This window comes from Lemur catta, chromosome 5 (assembly GCF_020740605.2).
Source record: "Lemur catta isolate mLemCat1 chromosome 5, mLemCat1.pri, whole genome shotgun sequence".
Taxonomy (NCBI): Eukaryota; Metazoa; Chordata; class Mammalia; order Primates; family Lemuridae; genus Lemur; species Lemur catta.
In genome coordinates, this window is record NC_059132.1 from 75,774,258 (window position 1) to 75,788,923 (window position 14,666).

A 14,666-nucleotide genomic window follows, 5' to 3' on the forward strand; every position below is an offset into this window, starting at 1 on the left:
CAAATCTGATATATATTCCATTTTCTGCTGATTTTCCATGATTTAATTTTTTAAATTTAATTCTTTAATCCACTAATATACAGTATAAGACGTGCCTCTAACCGGTGTTCCCCGCAGGCTGGTCCACTGCTATGTTAATTTACCGGAGCTGTTGTAACCAAGTACCACAAACTGGGTGGCTTAAAACAACAGAAATGTATTCTCTCATAGTTCTGGAAGTCAGACGTCTGAATCAAGGTGCTGGCAGGTCCCTCTCCCCGTGAAGGCTCTAGGGTAAAATTCGCCCCCTGCCTCTTCCAGCTGCCGGTGGCTTCAGGTGTCCCCTGGCTTGTGGCCATATCTGTCCAATGTCTGGCTCCGTGGTCACGTTCCCTCCGCTTCTTTTCTGGGTGTCTCTCAAAACTCCTTTGGCTTCTCTCTTATAAGGACACTTGTGAAGGCATTTAGGGCCTATGTGAATAGTCTGGGATAATCCCATCTCCAAATCCTTAATTTAATCATGTCTGCCAAGACCCTTTTTCCAAATAAGGTGACATGTACAAGTTCTAGGGGTTAGGACTTGATGTCTTTGGGTAGTCACTATTAAACCTACTGCAAGTACTTTTAAAAAAATACGTATTCCTTATTCTTCAGAGAACAGCATGTGTCCAAATGACATTAATACAGGGAGGTGAAGTCAAGGGAGAGTTGAGGGTGGGTTCTGTAGGGGTGGAGGAGCAGCCAGCCTCTGAGTCCTGATTTACATCCTCAGTGCCACCTGTGGGGAAATGGCCCCACTTTAAATTCTGTCCTGTCAGTGTTGTTAACAGAAGCTGGTGCTCCTGGAGTCTGGAGCGGAGGCATCTTCTGGTCTCTGGTAGTGCAGACGACTAATTAGACACCCAATACCGCTGCAACAGTCTCCAGCTAGATTACATCTCTCTGCCTCCCATGCCTCCTGCTGTGGCCATGAGATGAAGTTCTAGTTAAAGATTTGTAAATGTGAATTCACTGATGGAATTTCCATGAAAGTTCCTTCAAAGGGAGACAGATAACTGGACAGTTCCCCCACTGCCCCTTTCTCTTTCTCTTCTTCCTGCCTGGACTACAGATGTGATGGTTGGAGACCTAGCAGCCATTGTGAGCCATGATGTGACCATAAAGCTGGAAGTCAGATACTAGAAGTGGAGGAACAGAAGGACAGAAACAGCGAGGCCCCTGATGAGCTACTGCACTAGCCCAGGACTGCCTACCTCTGTACTTATTTTAGATGAGAGAAATAAACCTCTAACTTAGTTAAGGCACTCTGGCTAGTTCTTGTTAATAACAGTTAAGCTCAGTTTCTAATTAATATAATTTCAAAACTTTATTCTCTATTCCTTTTTAATGACTTTTGGCATGAGTTTACTTTACCTATAGCTTTCAGCTCAAATGTTTCTTCTGCAGAGCTACCTTCTCTGACCACCGTATCTAAAGTTGCCATCCCCCATCTTGTCACACTCTATCATGTGGCCCTGGTTGATGTTCCTTATTGTGCCTTTCACACCAGCAATTATCTCCTTCTCTCTTTCCTTGTTTATTGTCTGTCTTTCTTGCTGGAGAATGTAAGCTCTATGAAAGCAACGCCTTGTGTTCCCCGGAGAGTGCCTGGCACACGGTGGGTGCTTGGTGAGCATGTGTGGGGAGGACGAGCCTGTGTGGGAATCAGGACGGGACACCAGGAGCAGGTGCTGCTGCTGAAACGCTTCCTCAGGGAAATCCAAGAAGCCTGAATGGAAAACCTGTCGGTGCAAATGGTTAGGAGTCCGGGGTACTAAGTGGGAGGGAGAGGTTGACTTTCCCTAATCCTTCTCCTTCAGCACGTGAAACACACCCACTCAGGGCCCCACTGCCCAGACCTACCATTGCATGGCCTCTTCCAGCTGGCCTGTGCCGTATGATCTCAAAGTCCTAACACCTCCACGTCAGGATCTAGCCTGATCCCCTGGGGCAGTGATCACCTTGAGCCTCCAGGGTGGTGGTTGACTGAGCCCCGATATCCCTAGCAGGTGCTTTACAGGAGTGGCCCTGGTTTCTCCCTCATTACTCGGGTGAACCCCACTCAGTCTCAGTCGCCCAGCACAGGTCTCACGCCGTGAAGCCTGGCCTAATGGCCTTGGTTCGCCTGGGTCCTCTCTGTTCAGGTGGCCATGCCGCTCATTTTAATATGTCATTTGTTTATTTACTCACTTGTTCATGCAACTAAAAACTCCCATTAGGGCCTGCTCTGTGCTGGGCACCATGCTAGTCACTGGGTTACAAGGAGAGCAAAAATAGACCCTGTCCCTGCTGATCACATATTATCTAACGGATGTTTCCAGTCTGCAGTGGTCTGGTGACCACCAAGTAGGACAAATCCAAGTCCCAATGATAGGTGACATGCGCCAAGCAGACTTCAGTCACCACACTGCAAGCACTCCTCTTGTGACCAGCATGGTGACCACTGCAAAGATGGGGCACAACCTGTTTAACCCTTTGAGGGCAGCAGCCATGTGCACACACATCGTGACCTGCTGTTTTGTGGGTCCTCCTGGGGACGGGAGCTGCGAGCAGGACTGTCAGGATGTCACTGCGAGCGGTGGACTCTGCAGAGCAGCCCTGCTTTCTGACAGACGCTGCAGAGCACTAGCGCAGGAGGACAAACGTCACCCCACAGAAAGGCGAGACTTGGGCCGGCAGGATGTAGCCAGTCCCCCAAACAGCTCACGGGCGCAGCACTGCATCTGTGTATAATTCATATGCAGAGTGACATCCCCAGGCCACTGCTGGATTCCGAGGGGTCGATGGAACCAGCATGGATGGACCACATTGGGTAGCACCTGAACGTTGGGTGTATTTCATTGGAACTTGATTCCTTGAAAACGGCATGGCGTCTCTGGCATCCAGCTAGTTAGAATACTGACGCGGCCAGACCAGCCGATGGCTGACCTTGCTGGGCAGGCCCGGGTTTACTGGATGCGTGTGGAGCACCTATTTTGCAATGATCTGTGTGTTTTTAATCCCATCTGGCTTCTCCCTGTCACCCAGAATGCTCCAGGCTGCTCCCACCCCTTGTGTTGCAGGGTGCTCAGGGAACATAAATTCGTTTTGGAGATAAAGCAAAACATAATTAAGAGGCCAATCTCTAAGAGGAAAGACAACCATAAACAGTGATGCAGTCCAGCCAAAATTACCCTCGGCTTTAGCCACCTGTGCATCCGCCCTTTCGGTTGGCTCGGTGAGCATTTGGGAGTTGACCTTGGTGGTCCTGTGGCTCCAAAAGGGTGGGCATGTTGTTTTGTGGGCAGATCTGCATTCATCTTGCTTCCCAGGCTGTGGACTCTCAGGCACTGGGACCAGGGCTTCTCAGCACTGGGTTCCGTGGGCCTCACTGCAGCATGCGCTCACCCACGTGCACGGGCACACACTCGTGGGGATGGCGTAGGGGTTCTGGTGGAGACTGCCAAGACTGGGACCAGAAGTGTGATGCTGAAAGTCCGTGGGCTTGAAGACACCCACAGTAAAGATGAAGCAGAGGGCCTCGGGCCAGCAGGGTGTCTGCAATAGATTGTTTTCTCCAAGGGGCTGGTGTGGAATGTGTTCTTACCCGGACAGCCCAGCAGGGCAGCAAATGGGGACCTCCCCGGCCTAAGGTTCCAGAAGGGCTCCTGCTGTTTCTACCACTGTTATCACTGCCTCTTTCCCATCCTACCGTCTGTTACGGGTTGAATTCTGCCCCCTCCACACAAAAAAGATATGTTGACGTCCTTACCCCAGTGCCTCAGAATGTGACCTTATTTGGAAACAAGGATTGTCACAGATGAAATTGGTTAAGATGAAGTCATACTGGAGGAGCGTGAGCCCCTAATCCAGTATGTCTGGTGTCCTTACAGGAAGGCCCCGTGAGGACAGACACACGGCGAGAGTGCCACGTGCCTGCAGAGGCACAGACTGGAGTGACACAGCTGCAAGCCAAGGGACGCCCGGGGCTGCCAGCAAGTCTGCAGAAGCCAGGAAGAGGCGAGGGAGGACTCCCCTCCGGGTTTCAGAGGCAGCGCGGCCCTGCCGACACCTTGATTTCAGACTTCAGTCGCCAGAACCGTGAGAGAACGAATTTCTGCTGCTTTAATCCACCTGATTCGCGGTACTTTGCACAGCAGCTAATACACAGGAAATGAATACACTCCCCCTCGTGCTCCTTATCGGGTTGCACCAGAGGCTAGTTTATTGAGAAGCTCATGAATATTCAGACCTTGTCCTTGTGCGTGCTCCTTCTAAGGCCCTGAACTTCATTTTGTGTTTGCAATTTTGTGTTCTTTCTCATAATCAGTGTCCTCTCAAATCGTATAAGATTCAGACTCAACAAAACCTAGACCTGCTGGTCGGCCATCATCTTGCTGTCTGTGCTCCGCCCTGGGCCCTGCAGGGCACAGAGCTCCAGGTGGCCTCAGCAGGGCAGCTGCGAGTCCCTCCTGGGCCTTCGGCGTTCCTGGTCCTGTGGGCAGCGTCACCTGCCTGCAGACTTTGGAAAGAGAGGCCGGCACTAGGATGTTTTGTCCAGTTGTCGGGGCAGAGGCTGAGTCAGAAGCCTTCTTGGGGCATCTTCAGGCCAAGTGCCTCACGGACCCCTGCACAGACTCGCTCTCCTCCAGCGTCTCAGTGAGCAGAAGCTAAGATTTCCAACAGGCAGCCTTGGTTTGCACAGAGCCAAAGAGCCTGACTCGGTGAGAGTCAGAGCCTAGAGAGGCCTGTCGTGGTTCCAGTCGGGCCACTCTGATCCTAAGCTGTCCTGCTTGGTGGCTTCCCTGCCTCCACCCAAACCTGTCTCCATTCTCTACATTCAGATCAGCAGAAACGGCAGAATGGCCGCTCACCACTGCCACACGCACGTGCACACGCACCGTGCACACACGCCGTGCACTCAGGGACACGCCCCTGTCACAGCGGGACTTCTTTCTCACCCTGACTCCCAACCTCCAGGCCACCAGCACAAATGCTCCTGTGGCATTTCGTCTGTGCTGGGTGCTGGGGATCCCTCAATGAATGATGCGTGGGCCCCGGGAAGGGCTCGTTGTGCAAAGGGGGGGACAGCGTGAGCGTAAACAACCACACTACACAGGAATGCACTGAAGGATGTGGCACATGCCCGAAGTGGAAGCAATGTGCTAGCTGACTTCAGAGGGACAGTTAATTCCAATTTAGTTGGTGGGTGGGGAGGTTTTCTGAAGGAGGCGCAACTGAAAACATGTGCTAGTCCCGTTGGAAGCCCCGACCCACCAGGGAAGAGCAAGTTCCAGGAGGGCCCCATGTGAATCCCCAGTCGCCGGGCTATGGCGAGGCCCAGGGACCTTGCAAGGGAGGCCCAGGTGCTTGGGACGGGGGAGGGCTCGGACAGCCACTGCTTGCCACGCAGAGCGGTTCCGTGGCTGAGTACCTGTGCTGGCGCCGAGCCCTGCGGTGGCGTGAGGGCTGGGCACGTCGATGGCACTTGGTCGGCTCCTTCCCTCTGGAAACACATTTCCTTCCACTCCAGGGCAGCCTCTCACAGGCCGGCCTGCCTCTTCTCACTCTGTGTTGCAACCAAACCACCTGCCTCCCATGAAAGCGAGTATTGTTTTCCCACCTGAGCCGCCCACACCTGGGCGTGGAGGACAGCGGGTCCCCACTCCAGGGAGCTCGCCCACCCGGGCCCGTTGTGCCCGGAGCAGCCGAGGCGCTCGGCCCGTGTGGGGGAGGCAGGGTGCCTCCTGGGCACCCCGATCGGGTGCTGCATAATGAAACAGCCGTATGGCTCTCAGCAATAAACAACTCCCTGGGCGTTGCACATGCAGACACGGTGCTGCAGTTTTCTTAAAGATGTAATTATCTTGGGGAAAACGGCTCTCCTTAGAGCTCACCAACCCTTGGGGGAGAAAATGTTTACAGCTGCAAGAAACGTCAGGTTTTGTTTTGTTCTGTTTTTCGTCAGACACTTGAGTCCCCCACAATCACTGTTACGTAAAACAGAGTTCTTGTGGCTGGAGTCCACATGAAGGGGGCTCAGGTGAGGGTCCTGGACAGGGGAGGGCAGCCCGGGGCCTGCGGGGTGGGCCCGAGGGGCAGGAGGCCCAGCCCAGTCCACCACAGGCTGCACCGGGGGGCTGCCGTTGCTGGGGGTGTGGCCCTCTCTTAAAAAGACCTGTTAAGACACAGATTACCTGGGCGGAGGCATTGAGGTGAGTTTCTAAATTTAGCAGAGTGTCTAACCTGAGACTTCTGCACAGGAGCAGAGCCCAGAGGGAAGGGGGTACAGAGAAGGCACCTTGAGTGTGTGTGTGTGTGTGTGTGTGTGTGTGTGTGAGTGAGAGAGAGAGAGAGAGAGAGAGCACTGGCCACTAGGCTTGCTGGATGGCAAGTGGCCCCTGGAGGCTCCTGAAGCCCCCAGCCCCTCAGGGCGGGCCCCACTGGCCGGCCAGCCTCTCTGGCAGTCTCAGCCCTGCCACAGAACACCCCTGTTCTTCAATCCCCTACAACTTCTCCACCCTGACAGCAGCGAAGAGCAGCAAGTTTTATGCTTCAGCTTGTTGTCTTGCCTCCAGTCCTAGAAAAGCAAACACTGGGTTCTGGGGCCCCCAGAGCACCCGCCGAGCCCTCCTGTCTGCACCCCGGGCGCCTGCACGTCCCTGCCGGGGGCTCCTCTGTGCCCGGCGCTGGCTGGCGCCTGGGATCCTCTTGCTCACTTCCTTTTCTCACAGCCCTCTCCTCCCCCTTTCTCTTTCCTGGTCATGTTTAATCCTCTCACTTTCCTCTCCACCTTCTCACGGTGTCTTTCTCAAGAGAAGCAAACCGCAGGCCAGCGTGCACCACTGCCCTGACGGGCAGCTTCTGAATCCCCAGTGTGGCAGCAATGTTTTCCCCCCAAACATTCAAAGAGCAGCCCACACACACACACACAGAGTAGGAAGAGGCTCCAGGGAAGCAGTGAGCTGGGGGGAGCCCCCTGAGTACCCAGCCTGGCGCCCAGCTGCTGCAGGCTGAGGCGAACCCTTCCTTGTGCAGCTAAGTCCTCGCAGGCCTCCCCAGCCGCCTCTGTGGTCAGTGACAGCTCAGACTGTCAAGCCCCATAATTAGGGGCCGTCTCATCTCACCACGGTCACCCACACCAAGTCTGCTGCCGTAGATGGAGAGGATTTCATGCGATGTTTTCTGAAAGGGATTGTGTTGTCCCGGGGGGGCCTTGAGGGACACGGGGTAGCGCCAGTCAGAGACTCAGCACTGCAGCAACTTGCCAACCCAGACGTCCTCGGTCAGAGGGAAGGGTTCCACTTAGAACCTCCCTTTCCCATTAACTCATCTGAGTTTATGTCATCCTTTTTTATTTCTTAAAATATTTATATCCTAAGAAATTGTACAGGGAGCGAGAGCACACACTGATCACAACTGTCAGATGAAAACCTTTCCTTAAATGTTCAAGGGCACTGGAGTAATAAATTTGGAGCCGTGCAGATCTCGTTTCATGGGTGTGTACATGAGTATGAAACTTTACGTGGGTGGAAAACCAGCAGGAGAAAAAAGAGAGCAGAAACTGTTGTGTGACTGCATCTTCCTATCCACGACGTCCCGTGCTGTGCATCTGATGACCTGCCACCCGTCAATGTGTTTTATGGGTTTTAAAGATCTCGCTATGTGCACCACATTGCCAGGTGAGTTGGGATTTTAAGACATGGTCCTTCTCCTCAAGGAGTGTATGCACTTTGGAGAAAAATGTAAAACTTACATGTATGATGCATTATTGAGCCCTCTCTCTGCCCCCCTGAAAATAAGCTGGTGTGTGTAGTGCTCAGCAAGGTGTTTGGAAAGGAGGTTTAGAGGGGACAGTGGCAGGCATGGACTGGGGCCCTGGGAGGAGGCTCCATGGGCCGGTGCTCTAGTCACCTGGGGGACCGCCAGGTGGCCAGGCACACAGGCAGGAGAAATGAGTGGGAAGCGGGGGGCTTGGCAGGGCTGCAGCCCTGCTGCCTATACTGTCTGCTCTGTCTCAGGAAATATCCGGGCCTTTGGTTCCTGAAAATTCTAATCAGAGACCGTGAGCAAGTCACTTACTCTGGAAGCCTCAGTGTCTAAGAGGTGAGGGTGAAAACATGTGACCTAGAGTAGCAGGAGGGCCCTACCCGGGGGCCCTACCTGGCTGAGGTCCCTGTGTGGGTCTGGCATTAACCTTTTTGCTGCAGAGTCATTAGCAGGTGGGGGAAAGAGTGGTGGGGGCACTTGTGGGCTCAGGGCAGCTTTTACAGAAGCATTTTGTTATTCTAGCAGCCAGTACAACCACACCGGTGTGTGCGAGCGGAGTGTCATCCCTGGTAATGATGATGCTAGTTCTGCTGACCTTATATGACTGTTGTGGAGATCGAATGTCATAATGCTTGGGAACACTTTGTAAACTGTCACGGGTTATGCAAACACAAATTGTTGCTATCCCTGTCATTACAGTGTGGTGTGGTGCAGTGTGGTGTGCTGGGTGGGGAACAGAAAAGCAGGCCTCTAAAATAATAATATAACCAGAAAGAGATGTTTTGTGACCATTTTTAACTGGAGATAGGTTATTTTAATTAAAAAACATAAAAAGCTAAATGTCAAAAACTCCTAATGATGCCATATTCACAGCAAGATTATAAACCCCAAAACACGGATCTGTGACTTAATGAATTTTGTGTCCTCTAGAGCAGAGTTTCTCAAACTCAGGACTCTTCATACTCTTAACAAATCATTGAGGGCCAGGCAGGCGCTGTGGCTCACACCTGCAATCCCAGCACTTTGGGAGACAAGAGGATTGCTTAAGGCCAGGAGTTCCAGACCAGCCTGGGCAACACAGTGAGACCCCATCTCTACAAAAAATAAAAGAGTTAGCCAGGCATGGTGGTGCACACCTGTAGTCCCAGCTACTCAGGAGGCTGAGGCAGGAGGATCACTTGAGCCCAGGAGTTCGAGGCTGCAGTGAGCTATGATTATGCCACAGCACCTCAGCCTGGGTAACAGAGCAAGCCCCCATCACCAAAAACAACAACAACAACAACAACAAATTATCGAGGAATCTTCCGGTTTTGGAAGATGGATTAGACAAACTTCCATATTCCTCCCACTAAGCACAGCTAACAACTCTAGACATTATGTGTAAAACAAACATAAGAAAGCTCTGAAAGGGGCATAGAGGACGGCAGACTGACGAGGAACCTCAGGGCCCAAGAACTGGTAGGATGGTAAGTTCTGGGTTGACTTTTTGCCTCATGTATCCCAGACGTGACGCTAAAGAAGCTGGCAACCTGGAAACGTCGGTGGGTCACTGGGCACAGATGTGAAAAGCTCCAACTAAAGCTTCCTCTCTCTAGACAAAGGACCAGGAGAGGGGTACCAGAACAAGACAAAAAACTTTTAGACAATATTCAGTCTACTCTGGCCAAAACCCATGACCCCACCCAAGCCCATGCCAGCAGAGGCCAAGCGGGGAGCCCAGATGTCAGCCCTCATGAGGCTGCATTGAGACACCTCGACACGCTCACCAGGGAGTGGTCAGAGAAGGCCCAGCAGGAGCCAGAACTTTCCTCTCTGCCAGCCTATAATGAGTCACACACATGCACACAGTGCCGGTGAACACCTGGCAGCAATGAGACAGGAACCCCTCCTCCTCCCTGGTGGGGGGGTGTCAGAGAAAGCTTACTGGAGTGTCACGACCTTCACCATTGCCCAGAGGTAATGAAGTCACCCTCACCACAGTGTCAGTGGAGACCCTACCCCACAGGCATGAAGACCCCTACCTTGGCTGTCACTGAGCTGAAGGGAACCTTGGCTTCCACCTCCACCTCTCAGTGAGGAGGTGGCACTTTCCCTAATTCTGTGGTGTCAGAGAAAGCCAGTCAAAAGGGTGATTCAGATAAGATCCAGAGTCTCATAACATGATACAAAGATGTCCAGGTTCAATCAAAGATCACTTGTCACAGTAAGAACCAGGAAGATCTCAAACTGAATGAAAAAAGTCCCTCATGAGTAGCTGGGACTATAGACACATGCCACTAACTTTTTTATTTTTTATTTTTTGTAGAGATGGGGTCTCACTATGTTGCCCAGGCTGGTCTCAAACTCCTGGCCTCAAACTATCCTCCCATTCAGCCTCATGAGTAGCTGGGATTACAGGCATGAGCTATTGCACCTGCTGATACTCTTTTTTGATACTACACAAAAACTTGACAAGTAACAGTTTTTTTTAAAAAAAGATTGGTTTCAAGTTGCAATCTCAGACTATATCAAACTTTTCATATTCTGTTACATCAAAATGCATATATCTATTGACTTTTGGCCTTGTAGAGCCCCCAAAAGAGTACAGGACCACCAAATGTTCCTGGACCACTCTTTGAGAACCCTTCCCCTAGATAGAGTTCTTCATCTGCGACCTGTTGTAGGTGCCCAGTAAACGCATTGATTTGCTGATGGACGTCAAAACCCTCTGTTTAAAAGACTATAACCAAAGACTGGACAAGTGCAATGACTAGAGTCTGAAAGGCTTCCTTAGGAGAAGGAAGACAGCAAATGCATATGGTGGAAAACACGGCCTCTGCGCTCTGGCGCCTCCGCAAGCTCGCCCATGTCGATCTGTGTGCCATGATGCCGTGGTGGATCCTCAAAGAGGAAGGGACTAATCTGTCAGCATACAGGCCTAAAAGGTGATGTTTCAAGCACTTTTAAAAGCCATTTTGGTGCAGCACGCAAGCAGGGGTACCTGCCCCGACGGGGGCACGTGGCCTGCACCCGAGCTGAGAACCCAGAACATGACCGCGTAGCCTCCTCCAGGGTGGGGATTTGCTTGAAGATGTTCTTGGCGGCAATGTCTCCTCCGCAGGAGACTCTGGGGGGACAGCCGGGGCACTTCTCCTCCCTGACAGGCACCAAGAAGATGAGGCCGTTGCGCCGGGCCCGGTGCCCGCCATCTCTCGTGTCGCTCCCGGTGCATCCCGAGGTAACCTCAGTTCTTCCTACCTAGAGTTTGATTTCTTCTCGGAAAAGACCCCGCAGCCTCCCACCCGGCCTCCATCCTCCAAGGAATCGGCAGCCCGGCTCCTCCCTTGGCGGGAAGGCTGGGCTGGTGTGGGGGACGCCTTTCCCTGGCCCAAATGTGTGCCCAGTCTTCGGTTCCCCCAGGTGTCCCGGGCATGCCTGACCTTTCGCAGGGTCAGCTCCGAAGTCGTCACTGAGGAAGAGAATGAAAGCATTAGTAGAAAGGAGGAGGCGTGCCTCTCCTCTTATCCTGGATAAAGCCCTGCAAAAACCGCCTAGTACCAGCAGGACAAGTCCTTCTGCTAGCACGACACACGTGCATTTCTGTCATCATTTGTGTGCTCCAATGGACTCTGCCCCTTGATGGCTGGGTAGAACTCAGAAGAGGCCTGCAGAGGCAGGAGCGGCAGCTTTTCATATTCAATGATCTGTGTGTCGTGGCCAAAATCAAGTATAACAATAACTTTAAGATGAAAAACAAAATCAAATTAACCGATACGTGGACTGCAAGGTGTGTGGAGGAAATGGGAGACAGCAACACCGATGCTATGAAATCTCTCATCTTGGGCTGGGCCACTGTGAACTTTGCAGCCACTTTCAGTTCTCCAGAACAAAAGGACAAGTGTCTCTCTCTCCTTCAGAGACACATCAATCTAGAGAAAGAGAAAGACTACCTGAAGGGCATTTCCCTCAAAATCTTCACCAAAGACACCAGGAACTGTGTCTATTCTAAAACTATCACAGTAACGAATTCAGATACAGCAAACGAAGGTATCAACATAATCTTATAATGAACGCTACTGGCTGTGAGAGAGGTTACCAGTTATGGGTCAATTCTGGCAAAAAGAAGGGCCACACCCACTCATTGGGCATGAGGATCCCTGTGGAAATGAAATGAGCCGTCTTCAAGACACTGCACTCTTGACACCGGGATTGAAGGACTCTACCACCCCCTTCAACTTCCAAGAACCTTCCTCATGGAAGAGCTGCCCGAAGACGAGCAGTCCAGTTCACCCTGCAGTGTGATTCAGGCCAGAAGATCCATCTCCTTCGGTGAGTGCTAGAACCAAAAGGACAGCTTACCCATGTCACCGCCAACATCTCGTCCTGCGGCAGGACAGCTCTTTGGAGTTTCTCTGCCAAATATTTGCAAGAACGACAATCCGCCCAGACCTATCTTGGACATACTTTTCTTTCTTAATCAAAAAGGAACCCTGACCCCACAAAAGGCATCTTCAGGCAACCAGCCAATATGAAATCGTGCAGAGAACTAAAAGCGAAACTGAATCCTGGAGTTGAAGTACAACTGGACTATGAAATCACTGTTGTGTTAGCATGTGTCTTAAAGGATTTTCTACAAAATACTCCAGGAAGCGTTTCTTCATCAGATCTCTATGATCACTGGGTCTGTGTAATGGATCAAAGAAATGATGAAGAAAATGTAAATACAACTCAAAGGCTATTAGACCAGCTTCCAAGAGCCAATGTTGTTCTCCTAACGTATCTTTCTGGGGTATTACACAACACTGAGCAACATTCCTCGTCCAATCAGATGAATGCATTTAATTTAGTGGTGTGTATCGCTCCAGCATTCTTTGGCCTCCTACTTCCTGCAGCCCAGAACTAGAAAATGAGTTTACAAAAAAGGTCACCCTGCTTTTATAATTTCTGATTGAAAATTGCCATAGGATATTTGGAGAAGAAATCATTTTCCTCTTGGGAGAGGTTTCAGTGAGATGTGACACTGGAGGAAATGCCTCAGATATTTCTTGCTTCCAACTGAGTGACTCCTTGTACGACAGCTTGGAAAATGAACTAAATGAGGACGCCGATGCCCCATGCAGTGACGTGGTAAAGAAATTTGGCCAGGGGAGCAGAAGCATGGACTCTGTTTTAACCTTCAGTGACTACAACCTCGACCAACCTGAGGTGGAACACCTTTAACCCTGAATGAGTTTGACTTAGACAATTTTAAAGAAGAGATGCTCCGATGGAACAGCCTCTAGAATCCAAGCCAGTGAATGTCATAGTGTGCACAAATATCCAGCGCAGGATCCTGCCATGGCCCCATCTGGCACACCCAGCCACCTGTCCACAGCTGCAGCAGATGCTGCAAAAAGTATGAGGACAAACCAGTGCTGCTCAGAGCCCAGCATCCACTATCTGATTCAAAGCTTTTCTGTCTCAGGGAGTTTTATCAGAACAAGCTATGCAAGTCCATCTGTGATGCAGGTCTCTGTCAAAATGCTGAGGACTCTCAAAGCAGAATCAACCCCTCCAGGAAGGCGGTAAGACAGGTTTTAAGCAGAGTTTATTCACAAGCACTGATACCAGCAAGAAAAATTCCACTAATCAAAACATTAAGAAGAAAAGCTTATCTGGTAGGGAAGGAAATTGTATGAAACTCTTCTGTAAGTCCAAGCCATGGGCCATTTCTGTGTCCTCACAGGAGCATTCCAAGAACCAGCTGTTTGCTGTGGATACATCTGGACACTCCCCACCACACACAGCAGATGCCTTCAAGAGTTCCAGGAAACACCAGCGCCGCTCAGAGCCCAACATAGATGACCGGAAAGGCAAATTGTCCTTTCTCAGGGGGATTTGTTTAAAGAAGCAGCAGCAAAGCAGCTGGGAATCTGTTCTCTTGCGTGAAGAGGAGGATTATCTCAAACGGCATAAGTCTTTGCAAATAGAGGGACAAAAGCTTATTAATCAGAGTTTGGTCCTGGGGATCGAGGTGGACAAGAGTAGTGCCACAAACCAAAGCACTGGGAAGGTTTTACCCTCAAGATCAAACCTTTGCCCACGGCCTGGCTATCCCAGCTCCTCCTCTCCGGGCACTTCCCCATCAGGCACACCAGGGAGCTCCCAGGACAGGGCTTTTTCTCAGATTTCTGAGCACTCCATGTTCACACCCGCTGAAACTTCCTCTCCAATAGACTGCACTTTTCAGGCTCAAAGGAAACAGGAAAAGCTTTCTTCTTACTGTAGCAGTTCTGGCCTTGTTTCTAGAATCCCTGGTCCCTCATCAGGGCAGGCCAGCAGCCACCTGGATTGTACAAAAAAGGACACCAAAGCGTGGCATTCACAAACGCCTTCTGTAACTCTCCATCCCACCATGTGTTTGAGAAATGGCGTGGCCAGTTTGCAAAACTGGTCTCTCAAAAAGAAAGCAAAGGCCGCCAGACCATAGGGAAAGAAAAGAGATTCTCTAGAAGGACCCTTGGAGCCACCTCCAAATGCTTCTGGTGTCCTAGAAGACATCACTGCAAGAGGAAACAGAACGACATTCCCTTAAGGGCAGCTGGGGGTCTGGGAGCTGTGCAGTCAGCCCAGTAGTGTAGTTCTTGTCTTTGCCAGGACTCAGACAGACCTGGTAGCTCTCAATACAACCTGGTGGAAAGCAAACTCAAGCTGTGTATGATGAAGTCACAAGAGGAAGTGGAACACAGTTGCCAGGGCTCTTCTCATTCTCTGCCTGTGAAAGAGCCTCAGCCAGCTCTTGGACTGCTGTGGCTGTGGCCAGCCCAGACTCAGGGCCTGCAGTTGTCTGTAATGTTGGGGACAAGCACTGAACAAAGACATTTAACCCCAATAAGAAACTGATGTCCACAAGAACAGGAACTGGGACCATAATAATATAA

At 51.1% G+C, this 14,666-nt stretch overlaps 1 pseudogene; it reads left to right on the forward strand.

Moving 5' to 3' along the window:
• The first annotated feature begins 10,849 nt into the window (after positions 1–10,849).
• On the forward strand, positions 10,850–14,666 carry LOC123638807 (annotated as a pseudogene).